The sequence below is a fragment of the Buteo buteo genome, chromosome Z, assembly GCF_964188355.1.
Source record: "Buteo buteo chromosome Z, bButBut1.hap1.1, whole genome shotgun sequence".
NCBI lineage: Eukaryota > Metazoa > Chordata > Aves > Accipitriformes > Accipitridae > Buteo > Buteo buteo.
Genome location: NC_134204.1, coordinates 52,268,074 through 52,282,828, shown reverse-complemented (window position 1 = coordinate 52,282,828; position 14,755 = coordinate 52,268,074). Strand labels below are relative to the sequence as shown.

Here is a 14,755-nt window from a genome sequence, read left to right as displayed (position 1 = left end):
CATGCATTACGTCAGGGTCCAGGGTCAAACGCCATTTTCCCACTCGGACTAATTCTAACCATAAGCATATTGGAAGGGACTGTTCCAGGGTTATTACAATATTCTGCATTCCCCCATATCTACCTTTGCTGAAGTGAAGCTCCTTGACTTGCAAAAACCCCGTAGATCATCAGCCATCAGGTGAGACGCTTCACAGCCCTAAAAATGGAAGGTTTATAACTGAGATGTATTTCTACGCAATTGCATAAAGTTAAGCCACTTGAGGCAATTTTAACTGCATGTAGCAAGTGCTTTTGTAAAATTCCCCTAGGATCTAGCAAAAATCCTCCAGGATATTATCTTTCTGAACTGGAGGTGTTGTGGTTGAAGTTACGTTTTTTAATTAGGTTAAGGAAAAATGTGTTCATTGCAGGTAAACCTGCTTATATCGTGCTCTGGAAGCTAAGCAGTGGGCAGAGCTGAAAAGCAAACCCTCCTCAGAGGATGTTCTGAGGGCCCCACAAGCTGTACCCCCTCCCTCTTAAAGAGTACTCCAGGTTGGGAAACTCTTTGTCAAAATGAGTGAAATACTGCCCTCTTCTGATTAAATTTCACCTAGAGGTAGCTGCACTTGCAATGAAAGAAAAGAGATCTGAAAAAAAGAATAAACGGACCAAAGATGTGGCTTGGCAACTGGATGAACCTTCTGCAGCGGTTGTTCAGTGGGGAACCTCTGTAATTTCTGAGTGGCAGATACAGTGACCCACATCAAAGCAAGAGATACACACTGCCTGAATAAAAGCAACTTGCAATGGATCTGTACATTTTCGGGTGACAGTGTCGTGAAAGGAAAGGTGGCATGAAATGCGAACAGCAGGTGGGTGACTTAAAGCAAACAGGAGGTGGTTCTCCTGTCATTAAGCAACAGAAGTTCTCGCTGCTCAGTTTTGTGCATACTAAGCTTTTCAAATGTTCAAACCCATGGAATCCCAGGCCTAGAAAGAAAAGCACACTGGAGAGCTAGCGAACATAAAGACATGCTCAGGAAGTCTCTGAGCTGCAAACTGCTGAGTGAGGGTGCTGCAAAGGTATCACCAACAACAAAATCTCTGCTTGCATTCTTAGATAGAATAACATGTCATGGCTATTACACCGAAACAGTAATTTTAAGAGATTACTGCTTTCATTTTGTATAACTCTATGTGTTGCTGCTTATGGTCCTTTTGAGCCTATAAACTAGCAGAGCATAACTGACTTCTTTCTCTTTTAACAATTAACTCTCAATACAGTCAGGAAACACACTGTGTTTCAACATACAATGTCTGATTCTCTTTCACTCACATGCTTTAAATAGCTGCAAAGCTGAGAAACTATGGAGCAGGAGACTTGGGACATCGAGGAAACAGGAGTCTATCTGCCTAGGCATGCTGTCACCATTGAAATACTATGGGTGTGGAGTTTAAAGAGAACATCTGCTTGGATAAAATTAATATATTCAGATTACCCATGCAACCTTCCTATGAGAGACACACAGAGGCAGAAAGGATCTAACTGAATGCAGGACACTCATCAAAATACAAAACCAAAAAGTTGGTAAGAAAATATTTGTTTACTTATCATTCAGATGCTGGGAAAAAAGTACTGGTTATAAACCTAGCTAAATTATAACATTTGAAATTCTTTTATAGAGATATATATATATTTTATATATATAGTTACACAAAACAATGTCCCCTGTATGTATCTGAAGTCAGATTAGACTCATTCCTTTAATTGCTTGCATTACACTTTTCTGAAGTTGTCTTCTCTCTGCATCAATCAGATAAACTTAGTCTATTCTTATTAATTAAATAGTACAGTAAGCTTTAAAACTGAACTTCTGCTGTCTATTGATCCAATTACTTTTAGCGAAGTTAGCACAGTATTTTACTGAAAAAGCCGGCAGATTACTTGGAAAACGGAATATTCACTTGAATTCTTAGTAAATGTTTGGGCTCACTGTATTTGGAAACGTTTCCCATTTGTCACTATTCATGTGGTTGCATAACACTGAAAAATAGGTAATTGTGGATTTTAATAATTTTGACTGCTTTCTTAGTCTTTTGTGTTTTCCTTCAAGCTCAAGCTCTAAATACCCAGAGATACTTAAGAATCTCAGTTTTCAATAAAAGGAAATGTTTTCAATCCTTGTGATTGCAGTGGAAAAGCGGAAAAGAAACAGAGGAACAAAGCAGAAAGAGTAAGTAAACAAAACTCCATGTTTCCCCACTTTTTGACCCTATAGCACAAAAAAAACCCCCAACAAACCAAAACCAGTGAGTTTGGTGACCAATTTTCATTAATTCAATTTCTATTCTGTATTTCTAAATTTCAAGGCAGAGGCTATGTAGCAAATGTTCAAAACACTAAGGCTATTAAAAGTCTGTTTATATCTTGAAAATATATTTTTTCCACAGCAGAAATTTGGAGAACTAGATGGATCACTATTTAAAGTTTGTATGAGAGATACTTAGTCTTGTGCACACTTCTAGGGTCATTGTAATGTGAACTGTAAGGACAATTACATAAAGGCTATGTATGTCAGGTAATTCAGAGATAGCTTAGATACTCAGAGAACAGGTCATGAACTTGACATCAAGGCCAGAACACAGGGCTGTTTACATTCCCCTGGGACTGGAGAACATTTCTGGATAGTCTTACGTGCTCCTTAACTGATTGAATGCTTCCTGTGTTCTTCCTCTCTCCAGTACATCCCCTGCCTCCCTGAGCTAATCTGCATGTGCCTGTGAAGCTGTAGGCGTGTAGTAGCTCTGTGTCTGATGTGGCAGCTCTGTTGTTTGTTTTCCTTTTTTCTAAAAGAATAACCCCAGACCAGAGCTGGGCAAAGAAAAAGGGAATTCAGACTGAGAAGAGCTAGCAGTCAGTTTTCATTACAGCAATATTTTTTGGCATAGAATGACTCATCAGATAAACAAATGAAGACTAAGGACTGGAAATACCTGATTGCCCATTATTAAAAACAAGGCTGAAGGTATTACTCAGATATTTCAATCTAATTGCTCAAATGACCTTTCCAAGACTTGAGGGAAAATATCCCAGAGCATACTGACTCATTGGAATAACTAAGTTTATTTCTGAACATGCAGAGATACAAATCTGGATACACATGCAGCAAAATTCCACTGTGTGAAACTTTGTGAAAAGTACGCAACAGAGAGATAACACAGATTTCAAGCACTTATCTCTTATATTGACAGAGAGCCTTCACAAAAAAAAAAAACAACAAACCAAACCAAACCAAATCTTGCCAAATCTCAACAGTAGATGATATTGTGAGAAAAATGCAAAGGTTTTGCTTAGACTGCAAATTAAGCATGCATTTGATAAGATCGGGAACAACTGAGTCCTTTGCTTTTACAGCTAAATCATAAGTTATTCATCACAGTATATGAATAATTATTTTTTTCAAAGTGCCTTCAGTTTGTCCAGATTTAAGAAAATATTTCTCTGCCTTGAGCAGCTCCTTTGTTTGGAGTGTGTATTAAATTCCTGTGCATGTACCTTTCGTGAATGTTTTGGAGAATCCTAAAGTCCAGTAATCAAAAGCAAGCTAGGTGGTACCACCAGGATACTGCAGCCAAAAGCAGGTATCAAGCTTGTCATTCCAGGTGTAGGACAGGTCATAGGAGCATGGCTTCTGGACTGCAGCTGAATGTATGACTGTAGTATCACTCAGAGAGGTGCATACTCTTTCTTAATAGCTATTATTTCCTAATATTCACTCTTTTTCTTCTCCATCTATATATTCTACATTTTCCCTTTCATTCCTTTGTTTAACTTGTATTTAATTTTTCCACCCCATAAACAGTAATTTGCTCAAACAATTCTAAAACAAGGGATTGGTGGGCCTTTCCATGCACATTCAAGTGTGAAAATTAATTAATCCTGAAACAACTCTGAAGACCAAAATTGTTTCATGCAGCCTGCTTTATTCTTTTTACTGTTTTATTCTACTACAACTTCTCACTTATACACCATGACCAAACTTGGCAATAGAAGAAATATAAGAATGCTATAGCCAGCCTATTATTTATTCAGTTTACTTCTGATCTTGCCTAAAAGAAAACTAGGGCTGAGCCTAGTCTTATGTCATCATACTTTTTATTTATTTTCTCTTAAGATTATGTCTATATGTTTATTGGTTCAGTTTATAAACTCTGCTATTTAGACTCTCCCCTGAGCTAAATTTACTGTCTGGAGTTGTAGTGAATCTTGCATTCTTGTACATGTGGCAAAGAAAAATGTGTAAACGTTTCCAAGTCATAGTCGAGGAGAACTTAATAGTCATGAAAGTCATGAGGTGTTCTGTTAGTGCTCTTGGCCAGTAAATAACAAAATTCTGAGAAAGCCAAAAAGTCAATGAGGGAGCCATATGAACTGAAACACAGGGTGTTTTAATGGCATATCTACTGGAAAAGTAAACTTGTAGCTACTTCCGTTTTTTTAATATACAAAAGAAAAAAAAGTTGGTCTGATATGTGACATAATATTGAAGAATAATTGGCAGTCTTCAGGATAACTAAGAATGTCACTTTACAAATTAATTCAGAAAGTGATGGGTTTAAAAATTTTGTTTTGAAGTTTAAAATGCCATGCTTTATATACTTTAACTTGGTTTATATGTTTGTATGCAATTAATGCCACAATGCTTTCATTTTTAAGCTGCTCTTTTACCCATACAACATTACATATGCTTTATGGTACATACAAGATCCTGCTTGCTGCAACAAATCCACAATTTTGTATATTCACTGAATATTGTGAAAAATGTAAACAAGCTTGATGAACATACTAAAAGTACAGCTTGTCAGTAAAATATTTCTAAACTACAGAGTGGAGGCCACATCATTTAGAAAAGCCCGTGCTGCTGAAGTGTTCCTGATTCCTAGACTGTCACATAAGATGTTTGAAATATTTGTAGTAATCATAGCTGAAACTTTAAAAAGGACACAATGTTACACATATCAAGTTGTAGGTATCTTGCATGATCTTCACAAGTCCTTCTCTAAAACCATTCCAAAAAACAGCAATTAATGGTTGCCTGAAGTACATCAACAAAGTTAGTAACTGCTATGCTCTAAAGGGTTTTTTCCAAATCTTAGTATGGGCTTGTGCATGATTTTGTTTGAGACTTCAGGTACTATTGGAAATAATGAAAATAATACAAATAATGCAAAATTATTAATCACCATTTATTGCAAATGCCAGAAAATCCTAAGGTGAAAACTGGCTATTTCAGAAGATGCAGAAGGTTCATAGTATATTGCCTGAAATTAGTGTATGTTCATCAGACTGTTCAAACCTGTGGAGGATTAGATGATGGTCTCAAATTCTATTGGACCAAAAAAACAACTCAGGCAGCAAAGAAGAACATATTTGGTGCATCTTACAGATGCATGATACTTAACATACTTTCACAATATACATACAATACTGTATGATTTAACTGTTTGTTTCCATTTTTTTAGGATTTGCCACGGTACAATAAACAATCTAGACAAAATTTTGACTCCAAGTTAAAAAAAAAAAAAAAAAAGTGTTAAATTGTTTCCTCAGTTTATACCTTTTTTAATTTGTTCTTCAGATACTTCTTAAATTTCTACATTTCCATCTTGTATTTAATTATCTATGTCTTTTCATTCTACTGTCACCCTGGCCACATTCTTTACTCTGAATGAACTCCTCTGTCCTTATAAACTGCACAATGTTTCTTACTCTTTACTCCCTTTTCTTTTTTATGTTGTTCCTGGGCCTTTGTATTCTAGTAAACTCCAATATGGTATCTTAAAAAATTCTCAAATTAATGGGTGGAATTGAAATTAGCTTATTAACTTCCAGTCTCTGCCTTAAAACTTATTATTAATTATATTAATGTACTGTATTTTATATCTCTGAAATAGCTAATCTATTATTTCTCCCCTCAAGCACTGCTATGCACTTGGCATTTGACAATTGCTGGAGGAATAGAAGTGCTGTGTGTCCTTCTGAAGATGGTTTTTCCCATATTTCTGGGAAGATATGATCTACTTCTTGAGGTGGAAGAGGTTAAAAGCAATGGTAAAGAAATGGGCAAGCAACGGAATTCTCTCCATAATTGACCTTTTCATGCAGAGAGTGGGAAAGCTTCCCCACAAGCCATTCCTCATCTATGAAGGGAAGGTGCACACCTATCAGGATGTGGACAGGAGTAACAGGATAGCAGAGGTCTTCCTACACTATGGGAATCTGAAAAAAGGTGACACTGTGGACCTGATGATGGGTAATAGACCTGACTTCATCCATGTCTGGTTTGGACTGACCCAGCTGGGCTGTGTAGTGGCTTTTCTCAACTTCTACTGACTTTTTACTGCTTTACACTTGTCCTGGTTTTGGCTAGGATAGAGTTAATTTTCTTTCTAGTAGCTGGTATAGTGTTATGTTTTGGATTCAGTAGGAGAAGAACATTGATAACACTGATGTTTTCAGTTGTTGCTAAGTAGTGTTTATAAAGAGTCAAGGATTTTTCAGCTTCTCATGCCCAGCCAGCAAGAACGCTGGAGGAGCACAAGGAGCTGGGAGGGCAGACAGCCAGAACAGCTGACCCAAACTGGCCAAATGCATATTCCATACCATGTGACGTCATGCCCAGTATATAAAATGGGGGGATTTGGCCTGGGGGGATTGGTGCTCAGGAACTAACTGGGCATCGGACAGCGAGTGGTGAGCAATTGCATTGTGCAACACTTGTTTTGTACATTCAAATTCTTTTATTATTATTAATACTGTCAAATTATCATCATCATCATCATCATCATCATCATCATTATTTTTTTCCTTTCTGTCCTCTTAAACTGTTCTTATCTCAACCCAAAAGTTTGGGTTTTTTTCAGTTCTCTTCCCCATCCCACTGGGTGAGAGGGAAGTGAGCAAGCAGCTGCGTGGTGCTTAGCTGCCAGCTGGGGTTAAACCACAACAATGCTTTTTATCAAAAATAGAAAATCGGAGCCATTCAAAGCTGCAAGCACTTCATATATACATACACATCTGCTGGCTAAAAAAAGAGGGGAAAGAGATAGTCTTGTTTAAATTTCAAGTATATAAGCACCAAAAATATGTGGAATTAATTAGTATAATAAAAGGCTTAAATCTGAAAATTTCCAAGTACTGACAACGTACCAGCAGAAACAATCATGTATCAGCAAGTGAACAGCCTGGGGAGATACTTCAGCGTCATCTCATTTCCATTTCTATTTATTGGCTTATGCAGATAAAACTCCACTGACTACAGGAAGGCTCAGATTCCCTTTGTTAGGGGTGATTTCCTTCCCATACAAATTTATGGTCATTTTAGAACTACTTTAAAGTAGTGGTCCCAAGGTAGCATTGCTTGGAGCAAAGAGTACAGCATGTTGAGCTATAATTTTGGCCCTCATACTGGCATATTATGTAATACTGGGCAATTTATTTAACCTTTCTACCTCTTTTCCTATCTTTCATACAGGTTGGCAATGCTTCCATAATTTCATATGAATCCATGAGGGCTTATTAGTTGATATGTGTACCAAGCATTAAAACAAATGTTACAACATACTGATTAAACTAAATACTGTATATTAGAGTCACCAGATAAGATCAGGGAGATTTTACCTATTACAGTTAAAGCTACCTGAGAAGTACAGGGAAACTAAACATGATTTTCTTCTCACTGTCCAATAGGTGGGTTATTGCTGCTGCTGCAGGCTATGGTAAGCTTACTGTATGGGGTGGTAGGGCATATAATTCCAAGGCAGGTAATCAGGTCGGTAGTTGTAATTATTTTAATAATAAGCATACAATTTTTTTAACTTGACAGATTGTTTGGGATCAATAGAGAAAGAATTTATTTTTCATCTCTTGGAAAATAATGTTGCTGTCTGGCTGATGAGCACCATTTCTCCTTTCCAGCATGCTCAGACTATACCAGACAGACTAGACAAGGTGCCAGATCATCCTGTTCCCTCTCACCTTAAAGTTGTCATTAACACAAGAAACACAGCTATGTATATCTTCACCTTGGGAAGTACAGGTGAGGGTGTGCACTAACAAAGTACACCTGCGGCTCTCTGAAAATTCAGGTGGTATGAATTTAGCAACAAGACAGGCACACAAAAAGACAGAACTTGAATTTTTAAGTCGAGATAGGGAGAAATTAATTTAGTTACAAGCATAGTACATTTTAAACTATTTTTGCCTTGGCATAACAGGGCATAATTCCAGTTAGTGAACTTTCACATAGATGTTCCTTTGCTGAACTTTATTTCTTAAATATAAGGCCAATAAAAGTCAGTCTCTAACAGCTGCTCAGATTCCAAAGTGACAGAATTTCGCAGGTCTATACTAAAAAGAAACGCAGCCGGCACAAGTGCTTGGGCCTTGGGAGAAAATTTTTCCTCTGAGACTGGCCTGAATAATGAAGCTTCATCTTCACTGGGAAGGAAAGGGGAATCCTTCCTCTAGTCAAGCCAAACAACTTTGTAAAAGTTACTTGTATTGCAACAGCAGCTGAGTGGCACAGTGGCTCTTTGGAAGCTTTCCCATTCTCACTTTGTGGCGAGGGAACACTGTGAGCACAGTCAGTCCACACTTGCCTGTGAAGGGTATGGACTTTCTCCCCCAGCCAAAGCAGATGAGAGGATTAAATAGCCTCACAGACAAAAAGACTGAAGAAGTTAAGAGACTAAGAAGATATACTCATGGGGTAAAGACTGAAGGACAGGGCAGACAAAGACTCAGAATAAAAGACAATTCTCCCTGTACATTCCAAACATAATTCTGTTTGCAGCAAAATCAATAATGCAAGCAGTACATTTATAATTATTTGCTCTTCTCCCTTTGCTAGGTTTTCCAAAAGCTGCTATCACTCATCTAAGAGCTCTATCTGCCCGCGTTTACTCAGTATGGTGCATTTTCTCAGGATATTATGTATCTCACTTTTCCATTCCACATCAGTGCTTCTCTTCTTGGCATCAGTGGAGGCATTGAATTAGGAAAAATTTACCTTCTAGTGAAATTTCATTAACTTGAGAATGCTGTAACATTTTATTTTTTGGTAAGTAACTCTGGTGAGAAACTCAAATATTATGTCTACTAATAGACTTTTGTAATTTTCTCATTTTTATCTCTTTCTCCAGTCTGCAAACAGTATCTAAGATATATGCATAGTTTTTGAAGCTTAGAACAGACACCAGTTGTTGCATAGATCCAATATAATGTGACTTGAAGTCTGTGTATCACTAATACCACTGCATATGTTCCATAGGTTTAACCTGAAATCATATTTGTATCCTACACCAAAAGTCTAAAACACCTTTCACATAGGCACCTGAGAAGTCAGGCTTGATTTTTAGTGTCAGAAGATACAAACGCATTGTGGAAGCTTTAACTAACCTTCAGAATAAGGTCAACTCAATGTGTTTTGGAGCTTTTTGAGTCACATATTTGAGTAACACAGAATTAGATTTGTGATATTAAATTGAAGGAAAGGGAGAATGACAGAGCCTCCGCTTTTGATTCTGAAAATAGGAGTTATCTGTAGACATCTAGCAATGTTATTTTTTCAGATATATCCTCCTTTCCTGTTCTTAGAATCTTGCCCAGATGCTGGGTTTTGGTATTGTAAGTATATATCTGGACTGTTTTAAAAGCCATTTCAGTACTTTGTTTCTTCAGGAATAGCATGGGCATGCATGCTGGGCTACAGCAACTGATAACAAGACTGCTGCTGCCTAACAGAAATACATATGGGATGGGAAAAGTAGCGTATAAAAAGGTTTGAAGCTATGATTTGTCTTGGCACAGAGAAAGTAGGATAACTGCTTTCTTAGGTGGACCATTCAGATGGGGACTCTCGGGGGGCCTGGAATTCAAATGACAAGGCTTTGAGGTGAGTGAGGCTGAAGAGCTCTGAGAGGACTTCAAGTCTTGCATGAGATGGTACCTGGGTCAGGGAGGAGCAGGCAAGCTAGGAGCAAGTGGACTAGAAGGGATTCAGAGCTTGGAAGGCACTGGGAAACTTTATGTGGGACAAATAGCACTCAGGCAAAAAGGAATTTTGGAAAGGACAGAAACAGGGAAAGTTGTAAATTCTTGGCTGACAACACTTAGAAAAAACTATGAAAAAGGGATGGGGTAGCAGACGTGAGAGGTCTAGAATGAGGTGGCTTTTGGAACAGAAAGCTCTGAAGGAACTTCAGGGCCGCAGAAACAAAAAATTGAGGATGATGAGTTGACAAAAAACAGGAAAAAGGGAGTGAGACAGAAACAAGAGACTCTGAGCTGGTTTCCCTTCCACAGCTTCTCACACAAATAGAGAAGCTGCAAGCTACCTTCTCCCTCATCCCAAGCTCTCTTTTTTCAGAGTTACCCAGTCACCATCTTGACAGAAACAACATGGTTAGGCTTTGACCTATTCCTAACAACTGGAGATAACTAAAAGGTTTGTTTCTACTGCTTCTGGTACTGTAAGTTTTTAGTTACTACTCAGAAAAAGCAGCAAGGCTCCATTGTGCTAGTCATGTTTAACAGAAAGATTCTGCTAGCCATGTTTAACAGAAAGATTGTGCTGGAAATAGCTTATAATTTATTTGAATAGCTGAATTTATCATTAGTTGAATTAAGAGAATGACAACTCTTTTTTTGAAATAGTGGTAGAAGATAAGATACATTTTAAAGGTTATTTTGAATTTTCTTGCCTGTTTTCATCACCTAGGAACAACTTATGTTTTGAAGAAGAGATTTTCTGCAAGCTAGTTTTGGAATGACTGTAGAAAATACAATGTTACAGTGGTTTTGTACATAGGAGAACTCTGACACTACCTCTGTAACTAGCCCAGTGTAAGTTCCTGTTTGCAAATGCAGCTTTAAAATATAGCAAATCTATATTTTATAAGTTATATAGATTTACCCATTTCTCAATAGTATAGTATTTTTAATGTTTGATAGGTTTTTTGCAGTGTATACAAAATTTGGGTCTTGTGTTCCTTGTAGTTCTATGATAGCCATCAAGTTTAAATCAGCAAATGTAGTGGTTACACAGAAGCAGGCCTGGCAGGATGGGACAGCTATGCCCAGACACTAACATAAATTCCTCTGTAAAGCCAAGCTGTTAGCTTTTCATCTGAGTGACAGGCAAGTGGCAAGTCAATAAAGAAAGGTATAAGCAGTAAAAGCTTTATCAGACTCAATGATCAAACAAGAGCATGAACCAGATTAAATGATTAACCACCTGCACTGCACTGTTCCAAAGTAGTTACTTAGTAAGAAAAGGCTACTCTATTCAGTATTTAATGGCTGATAATTAATTTTTGTATGGCTTTAAAACTGCTGAATGAGGTTTTGTTTAAATTTTTTTGTTGAAGATGTGTTCAAAAGGCACATTTTGTTGCACGGCTGTGTATATGATGATAAACTTATCTGTATAAAGCCATAGTACTCATAATGTGGTGCAAAATCCTGGTCAACCCTGGGATAACAGTGCTGAAGAACATGGGAGCTAAATCATGATCAGATTTAGGACAAAAGTAAGATGTCACCAAACAGAGCAGCAGCAGGAAAGCAACTCTGAAAATATTTATTATATTGTAATGCTTGTTTCTCAATGCAGTGGAAAAGATTGGTTAATTTTCTTAATTTTATACTTGGGACTTAGAAAGTTAACTGAAGGGAGGTGACAAGAAGTATTCCTACCTACCACAGAAAACTTCATGTACAAGCACAATGTTCAAATGACCTCCAACTGCATTGCTCAGAGATTGGCACAAGAACTAGCAACAAGGGAACATCTGAGAGAATCAGCCAGCTGGCTTGAACAGAGACCTAGTATTGTGTGGTCCAGATGTAGGAGAGGGGTCAAAGACAAAAAGGTATTGGAGGGAGCAAGCCAGGAAAGCTGTTGGCCAGAACTCAAGCCTGTACAAACATTATGTCAGTAGTCCATGAATCAAAAAAAAGAAAGGAATAATTAGCTAGGTGACACTAGTTGTGTAAAGGTCTCTCCTGCAGGAAAAGGCAGGAAGAACTTTCTTTACTTGGCTCAATAACAAGAATTTAACAGATAATATATTGGTATTTAACTGGCAACTGGTAAGAAGAGAGAAAAACAGAAAGATGGCCTACCTGAGTTGAGGAAGCTGAAGATGCCAACAGAAGTGGATCAGGGTAAATGCAGAATCCTGTCAAGATCAGGCATCTTACCGAATTACAATACATATAACCTCTAGTGTACGACACAGGTTCTTCCACAGTGAAACAAACCTGTGCAGGCTAATAAGCCAGCCAGCTACATTTCACCTAGACTCGTGTGGCGGCATGCCAGAACACAGCAGTCCTGGTGTTGCCCCAGACTAGGGCTACCTAAATGAGGGACCTGTTGGAGTATTCTCTAGGTCACATCCAGGATGTTTGTCCTTACCTGCTTCCACAGAGCATGCCTAGGTCTCACACTGAAATTGAGAAAGAACATGGATTTGGGAACTAGGAGGCACTCTGGATTTCTTGATATAGACAGAGACACCAGACACTACTCACTGACCAAATATGTCTACAGTAAGTTTACCCAACATCCATGTACCTATCAGAATTAAATTTTAAACACAGTGCCCCACAGAAGTTAACAAACAAAACAGAATGTATGTTGAGGAATGTTTTTAAAGAGAACCATACAACTTTTAAAATAAAGATATTTTAAAATTCAAGGTAATGCAGGGAAGCCCTGCAGATTATTATACCAGGGATGAAACAAGGTAAGTATAACAGTTTCTCCTATGCTTATAATCTCTGAAGCTCCTCAGATTTACTCTAAGTCCTAGAGTCTCACCAGCTATTTTGAAAAAAAAACTAATAAAATCCATTATTTTATCCTGAACACCAAGCGCTGAAGAAGGGACAATATTAGGCATGATGTAACTGCCAATCAGCCTGCCAACTGGATCATAGTTGGGTTTGATCACATACACGTCATCAAACTGTGGTGTTCCTTCAGGTTTACCATTAAAACTGCAAAAGAAAACAGCTCATTAAGCAGAAGCAGGGAAGTCTCCACTCCTGTTTTTAACCAGTGGAGTTTAGTCTGCATTACAGCTGATCCTATTGTGGCAAATAAATTATCTGCCATAAATTGCAGCTCTGGATCAAATGAAATTATCTGTTAATCCAGTGTCTACAAAACAATTTTATGTGAACATTTTCAATGGTGAAAAAGTTGAAACACTGGTTCTGCTAAAATATTTCAGTGTAATTCTTAGGCAATGTTCCATTTTGAAATCATCTTAATATTATTTAGAAATAAAATATATTTTTACAATTTTTAAAGATTAAAATAACACTGAAATGGAAACAAATGCATTTCTTTGGTGTGAAGAAACTGTTCCTGTGGACCTGAAATACTTTTGTTTTCTGCTGTCACTCATCCATGGCAGTAACTTAACCACTCAATACCAACTACATCTCCAAAAAAAGTGGGGGCTTTTCCACAGGCAGAGTCTTGACTATAGTCCTATATATAGGGTGCTGAGCAGTCTAGCCCAATGCAGAAAAATTTATGTAAGCATTTGAGTAGTTAGTCACAATAATGACATAATGGACATGTAACAATAACAAGTTAATAACTACATTTTGACTGCAGATTTGATTACCATCTTTTCTGAATTTGGATTTAAGATTAAAACCTGCACCTAATCATTTGAGATATGGTAAGGAGCTTTAAGTCATTCTGCTACTTTTTCAGGTTCCTTAGGCAACATGGCAGATGTGTAAAACTTACTACCAAAACCCATTACATGCAGAACTGACCATAGCAGGTCACAAGTGTTTTCTAAGACATGAGGATTTTATTTATGCAGAAAAATTCCTTTCTTTGGTTCAGAAAGGAATTTCCATTCTATGAGAAATGGCACTTACTTAAAAACTATTTATTTACATTTTCAAGATAAAATAATTCTTTTAATCTTTGTAATATACATCTCAGTTATAGAATTTATAACTGAAAATACAAAGGACTACAGAAATAAAGTTTTCACCTTATGAAAATCCTTCAACCTCAGACCATCAAGAATTCTGATTTTCTGTTTGATTTTTACAAAACAAATATTATTCTGTGAAGTATTTTAGCCAAAGTGGCAGTTCTAAAGGAAAATTGTTCTATTATAAAATTTTAGATCAACTCCAGGTATTTAGACCGACTTTTCTCAGATACAGAATGTTTCTTTTTGGTTGTTCACAGAAAGAAGAGGACAGAGTTCACAAAGTGGGCATTGCTCTAGTAAATGATATCAGACCTGCTGTCTGGAAAGAATTTCCGATGAGGTTTGGCCCAATTAAAATATTTGCATTCTATGGATCCACAGAAGGAAATCTTAGTTTCTTGAACTATACTAATAAAATAGAGCTGTGGGCCATGCTGGCATCTTCTCAAAGGTAAATGTAATCAAATCCACAAACCAAACAATTTACCAGCCAACCAAAAAAAAAAGCAGATGAAAGGCAGAAATTATAAAGAGCAGGAAAGCATACAAGAAAGAACCTGCTTACTACAGTTCAGATGTAGCAAAATTTTGTTCATGGAAGCAGAAACCTTATTCTTAGCCCCTTACATGACTCTACTCTCTGTACACATATTGTGACGCTAGAATAAATATACAGAACAAGTCCGCAGAAGCTGAAACCACTGCTTTCTGTATCTGACTTTTTGCCCAGAATATAA

At 37.3% G+C, this 14,755-nt stretch overlaps 1 pseudogene; it reads left to right on the top strand.

Moving 5' to 3' along the window:
- Nucleotides 1-6,093: 6,093 nt before the first annotated feature.
- Nucleotides 6,094-14,473, top strand: LOC142027138 (long-chain fatty acid transport protein 6-like; annotated as a pseudogene).
- The last annotated feature ends 282 nt before the right edge of the window (nt 14,474-14,755 follow it).